General features: G+C 43.2%; 1 long non-coding RNA gene across 1 annotated transcript; it reads left to right on the top strand.

The window, feature by feature from the left end:
• The first annotated feature begins 483 nt into the window (after nt 1-483).
• On the top strand, nt 484-10,461 carry LOC309392060. The gene is made up of 4 exons (XR_014175380.1): nt 484-1,293; nt 5,242-5,361; nt 5,453-5,524; nt 10,333-10,461. It is a non-coding gene; the product is annotated as an uncharacterized lncRNA (long non-coding RNA).
• Nucleotides 10,462-13,851: the final 3,390 nt, after the last annotated feature.

Genomic DNA, 13,851 nt, shown 5'->3' with positions numbered 1-13,851 from the left:
TGTAGATCCACAACGTTCCTTCAAAGTCTTGGGATCTCTGGGGCAGCCAGAGAAATGGGAAGCAAAGGACGCTGCTGGGAAAGGAGTTCACCCAGAAGATCCTGGAAGAAGGAACCTTCCCTTGGAAGATCCGGCACCAGAAGTTCAGGGGGTTCTTCTACCAGGAGGTCCAAGGACCCCGAGAACTTTGCGGCTGTCTCCACCGCCTTTGCCTCGAGTGGCTGCAACCGGAAAGAAACACAAAAGGCTCAGATGCTGGATTTGGTGGTCCTCGAGCATTTCCTGGCTGTCCTTCCCCTGGAGATGGCAAATTGGGTGAGACAGTGTGGAGTGGAGACCAGTTCCCAGGCTGTGGCCCTGGCCGAAGGCTTTGTCCTGAGCCAGGCAGAGGACCAAAAGCATCAGGAGAGAGAAACATTATTTCTCCAAGTATTTCCCTAACCAGTTTTGCTCAATATCCTGTAGGATGTTAGCACCCACCCCTCTCCTAGAAAAATGAAATATCCTGGGAAGTATTAAAAAGGCAGAATGTTATATTTCCCCGGATGAGAAATAGAGAAACATGTTTTTAGGTAGGAAACAGACTCACTCTTAATAGCCCCCCTCCACCTTTGTCAATGGGCCATTAAGGCCTGAGTCAGTCTATTCTACATAACAAAGATCTACCCCCTTTAGGCAGAGCCATTTCATTGCACCACCCACCAGGTTTCAACCAAACATAGCACACAGACAACCTGTCAAGCTAGCTGTGACCTTTGACAGCAACCAATCAGGATACTCTTCCTGTGCCCCAGGAAGTTCAAAGCCCAGAGAGGGCATAAAACCCAGGGGATTTCAGCATCTCTGCCCTTTTTTCTTCCAAGATCTTCAAGGCATGTGATCCCCTTTACACCCAGGAGCTCCAAGGCATGTGATCTTGTCCAGCATTAAACCATCTTTCCAAACAACCATCATGTTTCCAGTGTCTTTTTCCCCACTTAGAACTGAATCCAGATGGACATTTCGTCCAACAATCCTAATTTGGGGAGTTCTCTTTACCTCTTCCTTATTTTTTCCCAAGACAATATGAAAGTCCAAATTTTCTCCATCCCTGGATGGTTGTGATACTCTTTCTATGTTCCAGCCCACTAATGCTTCTTCTTTGCTTCTTCCACATTGATGTTCACATGCAGGGAAGGTCCATCAAGGAAGATCCTCCAGGTCCCAAGCCAAAGAGAGATCCATCAGATTTTCTTCAGGGGACACTTTTTGGAGAGATTGTCAAGGAGAATCCAGCTCCTGTCATCTCACCAGGTAAGGAGACATTCTCTTTTTTGAGTAGTTCAGAGAACCGGTAAAAATCATCCTTGACTGGCTCCGTCCCATCTATTCTCTGCCTCCCGACTAGTCCCAGTGATCGGGAGGGAATGGGTTTTTTGCAGTAACCTTCCCCTGGAGTGGGGAGAGAATGGAGATTTTACAGTATCCTTTCCATGCCACTCCCACCAATCCATGCCCACCAAGTCATGTTCACAGAACCTGTAGTAAAAAAAATTGAATCCCACCACTGGTTGAAAAGATTAGCTAGTAACCTCATCATTGCCCTAGGGACGCCCAGCTGGGGGCTCCTTTCACATCCCAGAGCTGGAGTGAAGGTCGAGAACTCAACCCTACTCCATGGCAGCTCTCGGGTCTCAAACTTGGGTCTCTAACCTCTGGCCCAGCTTCTCAACCACTCGAGCCATCATGTTGCAATCTAGATGGGTTCTATGTGATAAATTATTAACAACACTGAAAAAAAACCTCTGCTTCCACCCCGCCTTTATATTCCTCACCGAGGAGAGTACGATGTTGGTGGTACTTCTTGAAACTTCTGCTTTTCCTGGTGAAAAAGAAATAGCAACTCCGCTTGCAGTTCAGGTAGGAGAAGGCTTAGCAAATGATACGTGCTGTCAACCTTTGGAGACCTCTAGCTCAGTGAAGAACGCAAGAAATAATAATCCTATTGCAGCAACTGAAATAGGAAGCAGCGGTGGGATTCAGCTGGTTCGCACCACTTTGGGCGAACCAGTTGTTAAATTACTGTATTTTTCGGAGTATAAGACGCACCAGAGTATAAGACGCACCAAGGTTTTGAAGAGGCAAATTAAAAAAAAAGTTTTTGCGCTCTGCAAACCTCCCCAAAACAGCTTGTTTTTTGTGAAAACGGCCCCATTTTTTCCCAAAAAAAGGGCATGAATAGCCTTTAGGATAAGGTGACAAACTTTTTTACAATGAAAAGGAAGACAAATAAATTGGAAAAAATATATCGTAAATAAAAGAAATATTTTATTCATTGCAACAATAATACACTAAAATATGATATATGCATAATAAAAACATTTGCAACATTTTATATTGTAATTATGCTTACATGCCTGTTAATTATTATTTAAATGAGTACTTTTCCATTGAATTAAATTTTTTTTCATGTATCATCTTCTAACAATATATTGGAAATATCTGAACAAGAAATATCCTTCATATTGAATTTTACGGCAAGTACTGCAGCTAGAGTATCAACATTCAATCTCGATTTCTCACTTGTCAAAAAATCATTGGCAATTGAAAAAAACTCTTTCAACTGCTGCATTAGTTCCAGGGCAGCACAACGTAAATTGAACAAGTATAAATAAATGTTCACATGGAATATGTTCATTTTTGAAATGGCTGAAAATATCCACCCATCTTTTATCAATTTCAACATGTTGATTTTCCCATTGTATTAATTTTTCAGAATTTAAATATACATTCAGTCTTCTAATTTCTTCAAAGAGACAATTGTCGTCTATTTTAATGTCTCGCATTTCTTTAGATAAAAATTCAACACAAGATTCAATGTCTGTTCAATATACTTGCCATGAAGTAAAAAAAACACCATTAAAAACTGTTTAATAAAACGTGAATTGTACTTACGTCTGTATAATTGAATATTCACTGAGAAAGAAATAATTACCATGAGTCATTCAATTGCCGACGTGCCGTGAGTCTACTGCGTGCATATGTGCCATGTTGTGTTTCGGTAAGAAGTAAACAAAGCCACTTGCACGCCTCTCTCTCTCTCTCAAGGTCTCCCGTGCGGAGCGCATGCGTCTCATAATCACATCTTATACCGCACTATATCGAGTCTTGACGAATTGTCATGTCAAATACAAATACGTCACATAACACGCAACAGATTAGTCTTCAAATATCGAAAAGGAGGACATGTAGGAGGACACTTTTCGAGGGAGGACAGAACTTACAAAAGAAGGACTGTCCTCCCTAAAGGACGGTTGGTCACCTTATTTAGGAGGCTTGTAGAATGTTCCTGAGAGAGGGGAATCAGCAAAAAAACAGCCTGTTTTTCGCAAAAAGAGGCCCGTTGTTTGTCAAAAAAAGGGCGTTAGGAAGCTTATAGAGTGCTCCTGGGGGCTGGGGGGGGGACAAAATTGAACAAAAAACAGCCTGTTTTTTGCTCTTTTCTGCCCTCCCCAACCCCCAGGAGCTCTCTGAAAGCGTCCTACGAGCTATGCACGGCCATTTTGGTGAAGGTGGCAGGGTTTCAGGAGGCAAAAAATGCTGTATTCCGTGTATAAGACACACCCACATTTTCAGCCTCTTTTTTTGAGGGAAAAAGGTGCATTTTACACTCCAAAAAATACAGTACCACCACCACCAGCAGCTATCAAAGTGGATTTTGGGCGCTGGACTGCAATGGAGAAATGGACAATGGAGCAGCCAGCGCAAGGGAAAGGGAAAGAGAAAGGCTCAAGAGAAAGAGAAGGCCGCTTTCTCTTTTTCTTCTTCCTGCTTCTCCTCCTGCCCTCATGCTGGTCGCTCCATTGCCCATTTCTCCATTGCAGCACAGCGCCCAGGAACCACTTTGATAGAGGGGGGGGGGGTAGAATTTAACAACTGATTTGCTCAGGATCAGGTTGGTTGTTGCAGGGGGGCTCGTCCCACATGTGCGATGGAGCTGGAGGACAAAGGATGGACCATGCCTCCCACGCCAGCCAACCTGACCCTGGGCGAACCAGTTGTTAAATTATTTGAATCCCACCACTGGATACATGTGATTGCATTTGGAGCTATTTCCAGTTAAGGGGCAGGAGGATTCTGAGTATAAATGAAGCAGAGATAACTGTGATTTAGCTTGCTGGGCATCCTAAAAACCAACTGAATCCATAATGCTACAAAGATAGCAGAGGTGGATTGCAAATCCCGGGGCTACCGGTTTGATTGTGCTAGCACGTGCGCAAGCGCGCACTATGCTTCTGCGTTTGCGCAGAAGTGTCTGGGCGGGTGGGCAGAGCCACCCGCCACCATCACTATCGGCTCCCCCGCTTTCTGGGCCGAACCGAGAGCAACCCACCTCTGAATGGTAGATTTTAAAGATCACAGTCTTAAACAGGCCCATGGTTAGAATGCAGCACTGCAGACTAACTCTGCCAACTGCCAACAGTTTGATTCTCACGGCTCAAGGTTGACTCGGGTTTCCATTCTTCCATGGTTGGTAAAATGAGGACCAAAGATTGTTGGGGGCAGTATGCTGACTCTAAACCTCTTAGAGAGGCCTAAGCAATATATAATTTATTTATTTATTTATTTCTTAGCGCTTATAGACCGCCCCCTCTCCCGAAAGGGACTCGGGGCGGTGTACAGTCCGTATCAAAATACAACAAATTAAAATTATAATAAATAGATACATATATACATATATAAGAGGAGGATAAAAGATATGCAAAACTGTACAGCTAAGTAAATAAATCAGAATATACAAAATTTAAAATCCCAATATCATGTAAGATTAAATTTAAAAGAGACAATAAGTCTAAGCGCTCTTGCTATTGCTATTAACGGAAGAACAAAACTGGATGGGACCTTGGAGGTCTTCTAACCCAACCCCTGCTCAAGCAGGAAACCCTATACCATTTCAGACAAGTGGTTGTCCAAGCTCCAGTCTTTTAAGAAAGGCCTCCCATGTGGAGCACCACAACTTCAAACCATTCCGCTGATTAATTGTTCTAACTGTCAGGAAATTTTGACCATGGGAATGCTGCAATGGTCGTAAGTGTGAAAAACGGTTCCAAATCCCTTTTTTTCACTGCAGTGCCGTCATAACTTTGAAGAGTCACTGAATGAATGGTTGTGAGTCGAAGATTACTTGTGTAAGTCAAGGAAAAGATCCTTCAAAACTTTCTAGAGCTTCCCAGTTAATCAATAATGTTGCCCGTCTTTCAGACGCTGGTGTCCTTCAAGTAGGTGGCCGTGTATTTCTCTGAGGAGGAGTGTTGGTTTCCAACCAAAAAGCCCTTCATGGAGATATCATGCTGGAGAATTCTAAGAATGTGGCTTCTCTCAGTAAGAGTTTGTCTTCACTTCTGAATTCTGTCAAATGGGGGTCAAAGGCCTTTTGTACCCTGAAGTAATCAACCTATTTCTTTCTTCCAAGAATTAGCCAAAGCAGAGCTTGACTCCTGGTGGGAACAAGGTGGAGATCTGCCCTTCTGGAGATCCAGGAAAGGTGAGAGAACACTTAATTCCCTATTGAGATCTAAGGTGGGATCATTCCTTGAGAGTCTCCTTGATGAATTTTTCAGGCTGTGTTACTTTAAAAGAGAAGTTTTAATAGATTAACAGAGTTGGAAGGGACCTTGTAGGTCAGGGGTGTCAAACTCAAGGCCTGTGGGCCGCATCCACTTACATCTGGCCCATGGGGCCACCCTGGAAACAGCAAAGGACGGGCCCGCAGTGCCTTGGCCTGGCCCACACTGACTGGGTACTGATCTGCAATCTAGTGGCATGCTGTAGGAGGCCATGGCAGCCGAGAACAGAGCTCAGAAGGGCCACATGGACACCTCCTAAGCTCCATTTTCGCCGGCAGAGTACTGGAGAAGGCTGTGGCAGCCGAAAATGGATCCCTCCAGCACAGGCCACCACAGGCGCCCCCAACATGAGTGACATCGAGCTCTCCATGCCCACCCTGGCCACCCCTATCCTGGCCATGCCCCCCCCCCAAGGTCAAACGCAACCCTGATGTGGCCCTCAATGAAATTGAGTTTGACACCCCTGTTGTAGGTCATCTAGTCCAACACCCTGCCCAAGCAGAAGACCCTACACCATTTCTGATAGATGGCAGTCCAGTCTTTTCTTGAAAGCTTCCAGTGATGAAGCTCCCGCAACTTCTGAAGGCAACTTCTGCTCCATGGATTGATTGTTCTCACTGTCAGAAAATTTCTCCTTATTTCCAGGTTGAATCTCTCCTTGTTCAGTTTCCATCCATTAATTCCTTGTCTGGCCTTCGGGCACTTTGGAGAGTAGCTTGACCCCCTCCTCTCTGTGGTAGCCCCTCAGATATTGGAAAACTGCTATCATGTCTCCCCGGGTCCTTCTCTTCACTAGACTGGACCATTGACTGAAAAGAGGGAGGTGCAGTTTGTGGTGTCAGAACTGGTTGAGTTCACCTGCCCCCTGCTAAGTCCCTTCCAGGTGTTTTTAGAGATGCTTTTTGACCTGGATGGATAAAACCAGAAGTCTGTGCAGATTCCTGGTCATCCAAGCCATGGGTGTCCCAAAGGTGACCACGGAGTTGGTCAACATGCCTCCTCCAATTTCTACCATCTTCTATCTCCACCAGATAAGAGCGAGGTCCGGTGATGCCTATCACCATGGCAGGGATCCGCAGAGTCCCCCCAACGTAGTTGTGGGCGTATACCGAGTCCCCTACGCTAAAGGAGCTTTGTCAAAAGGCAACTGGACTTTTACTTGGTTTCTCTTTGAAGACATTTCATTTCTCATCCAAGAAGCTTCTTTGGTTCTGAGTGAGAAACCAGAAGCATTCCTCCCAAATCCCAGACTTTTTATTTTATTTAATCAGAGGGAAGCTATGCATTTTATCTGTCGAATGCTTTATTTTGGATACCTGTGCAGAACAGGGTGTCAGGCCTGCAGTCATATTCTTTTTAGGATCTTTGGCCTGCCACACTCTCTATTATTTTACTATGCTGTTTCATTAGTGGGGCAATTGGGAGGGGGAATAGTAAGGAGTAGAAGGTGTTGTTGTAAAAATGAAACATTCCTTTCTAGAAGCTCAAGGTCATTCTTCGTCTCTGCACCTCACTGGAAGTGGATGAATGGAAATGTCAGCGTTCCAAATATCATCCAAACTTAAATCAGAGTCCAAGGCAGAGCTTTCCTCAAAGTCCCAATTTATTAAGAGACACATGTTGGTACATCTGTGGAAAACCTGAATCTGAAAACTTCCTGGGTTTTCCACCCAGTTGAAAGTTCAAGATCTTGCCCCCACACCCACAAGTCCACCACATGGTCCAATCTTCCACTGCCATGCTGGCAGTTCAACCCTTCCGATTCTGGTCAGGCTCAGAGGTGTAGAGACAAAGGATGACCTTGGGCTTCTAAAAAGGATTTTTTATTTTATTTTGACAACAACACATTCTACTCCTTACTATTCCCCACTCCCAATTCCCCACTAATGAAACAGCGTTGTAAAAAGAGAGAGTGTGGCAGGCCAAAGATCCAGCAAGGAATATGGCTGCAGGCCTGACACAGGGAGTTATTGCATGCCCTTAGAGGGGCCTTTTGTGTCCTCAGAAAGGAAAAAAAACCATGGACATAATGTGTAGGAAATTTGTAGAATATCTGTTTATTCTACATTTTCCCAATCTGGGATATAATTGAATTCTACGTAAAATTTTAAAAATTGCATTGAAAAAAACCCACACCAAATAATGCATTGGATTTCTGAAGAGAAAGAGGAGCTATATCCATTAATGCAGTGGTATAATGCTATAAGTCTTTTAAAAATAGAGATTTCCATCATGATGTCATAGTTCCGAGTAATGATCCCAAACAAGTCAGAACTGTGAGAGTGGAATTCTTTTTATTGGGGGCATCATATTGACACTTTCAAATGTGAAACCAATTCAAATTATTTCTATGGTTCCTATTCTGAATAGAATAGGAATAGGAAAGGAGTAGAATGGAGTGGAATGGAATAGATTAACAGAGTTGGAAGGGACCTTGGAGGTCCTCTAGTCCAACCCCCTGCTTAGGCAGGAAATCCTATACTACTTCAGACAAATGGTTATCCAATTTCTTCTTTAAAACTTCCAGTGTTGGAGCATTTATAACTTCTGGAGGCAAGTTGTTCTACTGATTAATTGTTCTAACTTGTCAGGAAATTTCTCCTTAGTTCTGGGCTGCTTCTCTCCTTGGTTCGTTTCCACCCATTGCTTCTTGTCCTGCCCTCAGGTGCTTTGGAGAATGGATTGACTCCCTCTTCTTTGTGGCAGCCCCTCAAATATTGGAACACTGGCTATCATGTTGTCATCCCTTCTTTTCATCAGACTAGACATACCCAGTTTCTGCAACTGTTCTTCATATGTTTTAGCCTCCAGTCCCTTAATCATCTTTGTTGTTCTTCTCTGCACTCTTTCTAGAGTCTCCACATCTTTTTTACATCGTGGTGACCAAAACTGAATGCAGTATTCCAAGTGTGGCCTCACCAAGGCATTATAAAGTGGTATTAACACTTCACATGATCTTGATTCCATCCCTCTGTTGATGCAGCCTAGAACTGTGTTGGCTTTTTTGGCAGTTGCTGCACACGGCTGGCTCATATTTAAATGGTTGTCCACTAGGACTCCAAGATCCCTTTCACAATTACTACTGTTGAGCAAGGTACCACCTATACTGTACCTGTGCATTCCGTTTTTGTTGCCTAAATGTAGAACCTTACTTTTTTCACCATTGAATTTCATTTTGTTAGATAGTGCCCAATGTTTAAGTCTGTCAAGATCCTTCTGTATCTTAAGCCTGTCTTCTGGAGTGTTGACTATATAATTAAAAGAGGAAACGATTCCCTCCCCACAAGTGTCTCAGATCACTTTGCCCAACTGGGTAAATGGCAGGCTGCTCGGGCACTCCACTCCTTTCTTGCTCAGCACTTGCTGAGATGACCTTGGCTGTCCCAGCCTTGGCCTGTGTTATGTCTAGCATCTGGTAGAATAGCATTCCTCTTTCCTCCCCCCATCTGTGGGGCAACTGAGAAACCAAAACAAAAATGCCTCAGCTAGATTCCTTTTGAAAGCTGATACATATTTCTGACTTTTGTTGGAATCGTTTTCTTGTTCTTCTCGTTTCATTATTTTCCCTTTGCCTTCGTAAGGGGAAAAAAACCCCATGAATCTCTGCTTCATGAAATCAGCATGAAACGACTGAGCAAAGAAATCACTTGTGAGATTGAATCCTTAACCACAGAGGAACTATTTCGGCTATGCTATTGCAGACATGAAGTCATAATGACCTCAGTAGCAAAAAAGACATTCAGTGTTTTCATGGCTGGATCTAAACATTGCCGTATAGAGCAGTAAACTAAAAAATATCAAATCCACATCGCGCAGGTCCCTTTTTGTCTCTTCATCCTTGAACTTCAATCTTTCTTCTCTAGTTTTTACATTGGTCCACTGAATGATGGCACTAATAATTTCTTTAGAAAATAATAATTTCCAAATCTCTAGGGGAGTAGGTGAATTACCGAGATTTTTAGCTGCTGGCCATAGTCCAGGTAATTGCACAACAATATTGTGACCAGCGGTTCTGGATCTATTGCTTCCAAAAGGTGCAGAAGACCATTTGAATTTGTTCTTGCCATATAAATCATTGCACGACGTAGATTGTACCTGGACATCAATTTCATTGGGAGCTTCCATCATCGCTGATGTAAGAATCGGTGGCGGCAGGGGAGGTTCCTCATTGTCCATTACAAAATTTTCATCACAATCAAATTCCATTTCACTCAGATCACTCTCTGCTTCTCCATACTATTTTAGAACAGTTTATTCGAAGTTTGGATCACCAATTTGCACTCTTTTTGGTGGAAAACCCGGCCCTGACATTATAAAAAGAAATACGTTAACAAAGATCTGCGGTCAAAATGCCCAAAACTCAAAATTCAAATACTGCTACAGATAACACCAAATAACTGACGCCAATGCAATGCTGCATACACTCTTACTGGTGGAAAACAAAAGCTATTCGCAACCGGCATGGTCCATTTCTAAAAATAGGGTTGTTCCGAACATTTTGGAAAACTGTTGCAGTCACTATGACCACAGGTCTGTGGTTATGGATTAAGCATAACCAATGTAATGTTGTTATGTATGACAAAGTGTGTGGAGAAAAAGCAGAGCATCTTGGAAATTATGATCAATTCCCAGAATTGACAACCAGTTGACAGGAATTGATCCTTGTTGCTTTCCTCGGGTTCTAAAAATTAAAAAAAGATTTCTACTTTTCTTTTCTTTTCTGTAGAGGCATTTAAGCAGGAAAATGAGAAGGACCAAGAACTTGATATGGAATCATTTCAGACAATCCAACACGAAGTGGAAAAAGAGACAGGTGAAAATCAGAAATCAAACCGCAGATCGGAAGCATTGGAAGAAAACCACTCTGCAGATCTGGAGAAGAAATTGTCCACTTCTCGGTGTGCTGAAATCCATGAGTTCCTCACCCAAGAGGATCACTTGGAAAAGAGAATAGGGAATTGCCTTCCAGAGGTGACAACACTGACAGATAAGCCAGAATTGTGTAAGCACTATGGACCCGATGCAGGAAAGGATCAGTACAGATGGAGAAAGCATGGAATGTTCTTCAGGCAAACTTTTCCTCTTCCTTTACATCAGTAAATCCACACAGTGGAAAAACCGTACAAGTGCATGCAGTGTGGGAAGTATTTCAGCAACTGTAGTAACCGAAGATCCCATGAAAAGATTCATTCAGGGGAAAAGCCCTATAAATGCACGGAGCGTGGGAAGAGTTTTAATCAGAGCAGTAACTTGACTTCTCATAAAAGGATCCATTCAGGTGAAAAACTATACAGATGTACGGAGTGTGGAAAGAGCTTCAGTGACAGCAGTTCCCTGATTTTCCACAAAAGGCTGCACACAGGGGAGAAACCTTATAAATGCCTGGAGTGTAGAAAGAGCTTCAGGTTGAGCAGGCAACTTACTTCACGTAAAAGGAGCCACACCGGGGAGAAACCGTATAAATGTACGGACCGCGGAAAGAGCTTAAGGTGGAGCAGTGAACTTACTTTGCATAAAAGGTTCCATTCGGGGGGGGGGGGATCATATACATGTATGGAGTGTGGAAAGACCGTCAGCCAGAATTGTCACCTTACTTCCCACAAAAGGCTCCACACGGGAGAAACCATATGTTAGTATGGACTGTGGAAAGAGCTTCAGCAAGAGCAGTTACATAAAAGGGTCCACACAGGGGAGAATTCTTGTGTGGAGTGCGGAAAGAGCTTCAAACAACGCAGCAAACTTACATCTCATAAGAGGATCTACAGAGGGGAGAAACCGTACAAATGTGCAGAGTGTGGAAAGACCTTCAGATTGAGCAGCCAGCTGACATCTCATAAAAGGATCCATACAGGGGAGAAGCCGTACTCGTGCATAGAGTGTGGAGAGCTTCAGTCAGAGTAGTAACCTGACTTCTCATAAAAGACTTCACACGGGCGAGAAACCCTGTATCTGTCTGGTGTGTGGGAAGAGTTTCAGGTTGAGCAGTTTCCTGGCTTCCCACAAAAAGATCCATCTGGGGGAGAAAGCGTACAAATGTACAGTGTGGAAAGGGCTTTGGTCAGAGTTGTGACTTGGCTTCTCATAAAAGAATCTCCAAGACAGAAAACGTAAAAACGCATAAAATGTGTAGTGCAAATCTTACTCTACCCAAAGAATTTGTGCAAAAATAGCATCCTAGAAAAAAAAAGTTTTAACAACTTAACCCAAAAAACAAACAACAGAAGAATAAATCATGTCAATGCAGAGAATATTGGAAGAGCTTCAGTCAGAAAATGTCCTTTATTCTTCATAAAAGGAGGGACGATGTGGAGAAAACATAAATGCATGTAGTAAGGAAGGAGCTTTGGTGTTTGCAGTTCCTTGACTTTTCCATAAAAGGATCCACGGATTGATAATGCATATGAATTTATGGTGTGGTAAGGTGTGTGGAAGGAGTTTCAAATGTAGCAATCAACTTCTCATAAAATGAGCATCAGCAATGCTCATAATCCCCCCACTCCCAGTGGTGGGTTCCTAACTGGTTAACCACTGGTTAGCTGAGAGGGCGTTTTGCGCACCCAAGCATTGCTGCACATGCGCAGTTGACTGAAAACTTCTGTGCATGCACAGAAACATGCCAACAGCGGCAGAAGCGACCGGGGAAGGGGTTCGGGGGTGTGGCAGGCCTGGATCGCTGCCGATTCCAGCGACCCAGGCAGCCATATCACTACCGGTTCGGCCAAACCGGTCCAAATCGGTAGGAACCCACCACTGCCCTTCCCCCCCAATAAAAACAAAAAACCATATGAGAGACTCCATACCAATGCATGGAATTTGGGAAGGCCTTCATTGAAAACAGTCATTTGTTTACATTAAATATCCTAGATATATGTTCATTAATGTGAACAAATGACTGTTTTCAGTGAAAGTCTTCACTGAACCACTTTTGAAACAGAATTTGACCTATACCATGGCTCTGTGTTTCTTTTTAATAGTTTAACCAGGTGAGAATTGCCTTATCCTTCCTGATCTCCAGGTTAAAGAGGAAGGTGGCAAGAGAGACAGCAAAGAGAAATGATCCCTGCAAAGATTCTGATCGTGGTTAAGCAATCACATGACTTGTTGCTTTTCAAAAATAAAATGCAGGGAACGTGTCAGCAAGCTGGTTTGAGAGAGAAAAAGGGCTGTAGTTTGAGGAAAAGGAACCAGAATAAGAGTTGGAAGGGACCTTGGAGGTCCTCTAATCCAACCCCTGCTCAAGCGGGAAACTTTATACCATTTCAGACAAATGATTGTCCAATCTCTTCTTAAAAACCTCTAGTGATGGAGCACCCATAACTTCTGGAGGCAGGTCGTTCCACTGCTTAATTATTCTGTTAGGAAATTTCTCCTTAGTTTTAAGTTGGTTTTCTCATTGATTAGTTTTCATCCATTGCTTCTTGTTCTACCCTCAGGTGCTTTGGAGAATAGTTTGACACCCTCTTTTTGTGGCAGCCCCTCAAATATCGGAACACTGCTATCATGTCTCCTTTAGTCCTTTTTTCATTAAACTAGACATAACCAGTTCCTGCAACCAGTAGGATTCCAAAGCACAATTTACTGAAAGCACAGGTGCAAGTTGTTAGGAATTGCGCAGCAGGTGTCCAAATAAAGTCAGAGACACTGACACAAACTTGTAGTTTTATATAAATAAATATATTTAACATTTATATTTACAGCAGACAAGATAGTCAGGAATGCAGGAACATCCTGAGGTAAATCTAAACAGCTTACAGAGGACATAGAAGAAAAAGGCGGGAAAGAAGGGAAACTTCTCCCTTTACATCCACAGCAACCAATCACAATATAGATTGCCTCACTGTGGAGTCGGCACTGTCCAACCAATCAACTACAACTGTGTGTTCTGGCCCATTGTACATTTTACTGTTCCAGCTACTAAGTTAAATATCCTAACACAAGCACTTGAAGTAGGAAAAGGAAAGAGAGCAGCGGCAGAAGGCAATGTGCGCATACAAAGAACTTTGATGATAATCTGAAAACAAAGGAAAGTTCCTCTTTGAAGTATACACACAACAGTGGAAAAAGTGTCAAGAAATCTAGAACGAACTCGGTTATCGAATGCTAAGTGATAAATAAACAACTCCATAGCTTTTACTTTGGCTCAGTCCTTGAAGAAAAGGTTCCCCTGAGCAACTGTGAAAGTTGAAGACGCAATATTGTAGGCAGCTTTCCTCTAAAACTGAATCAAGGACAGCTTAACTGTGCC

Source organism: Natrix helvetica, assembly GCF_964273705.1.
Source record: "Natrix helvetica genome assembly, chromosome: 1".
Lineage (NCBI taxonomy): Eukaryota > Metazoa > Chordata > Lepidosauria > Squamata > Natricidae > Natrix > Natrix helvetica.
Note: the sequence above shows the minus strand (reverse complement) of the source record. Positions and strands in the feature narration are given on the sequence as shown.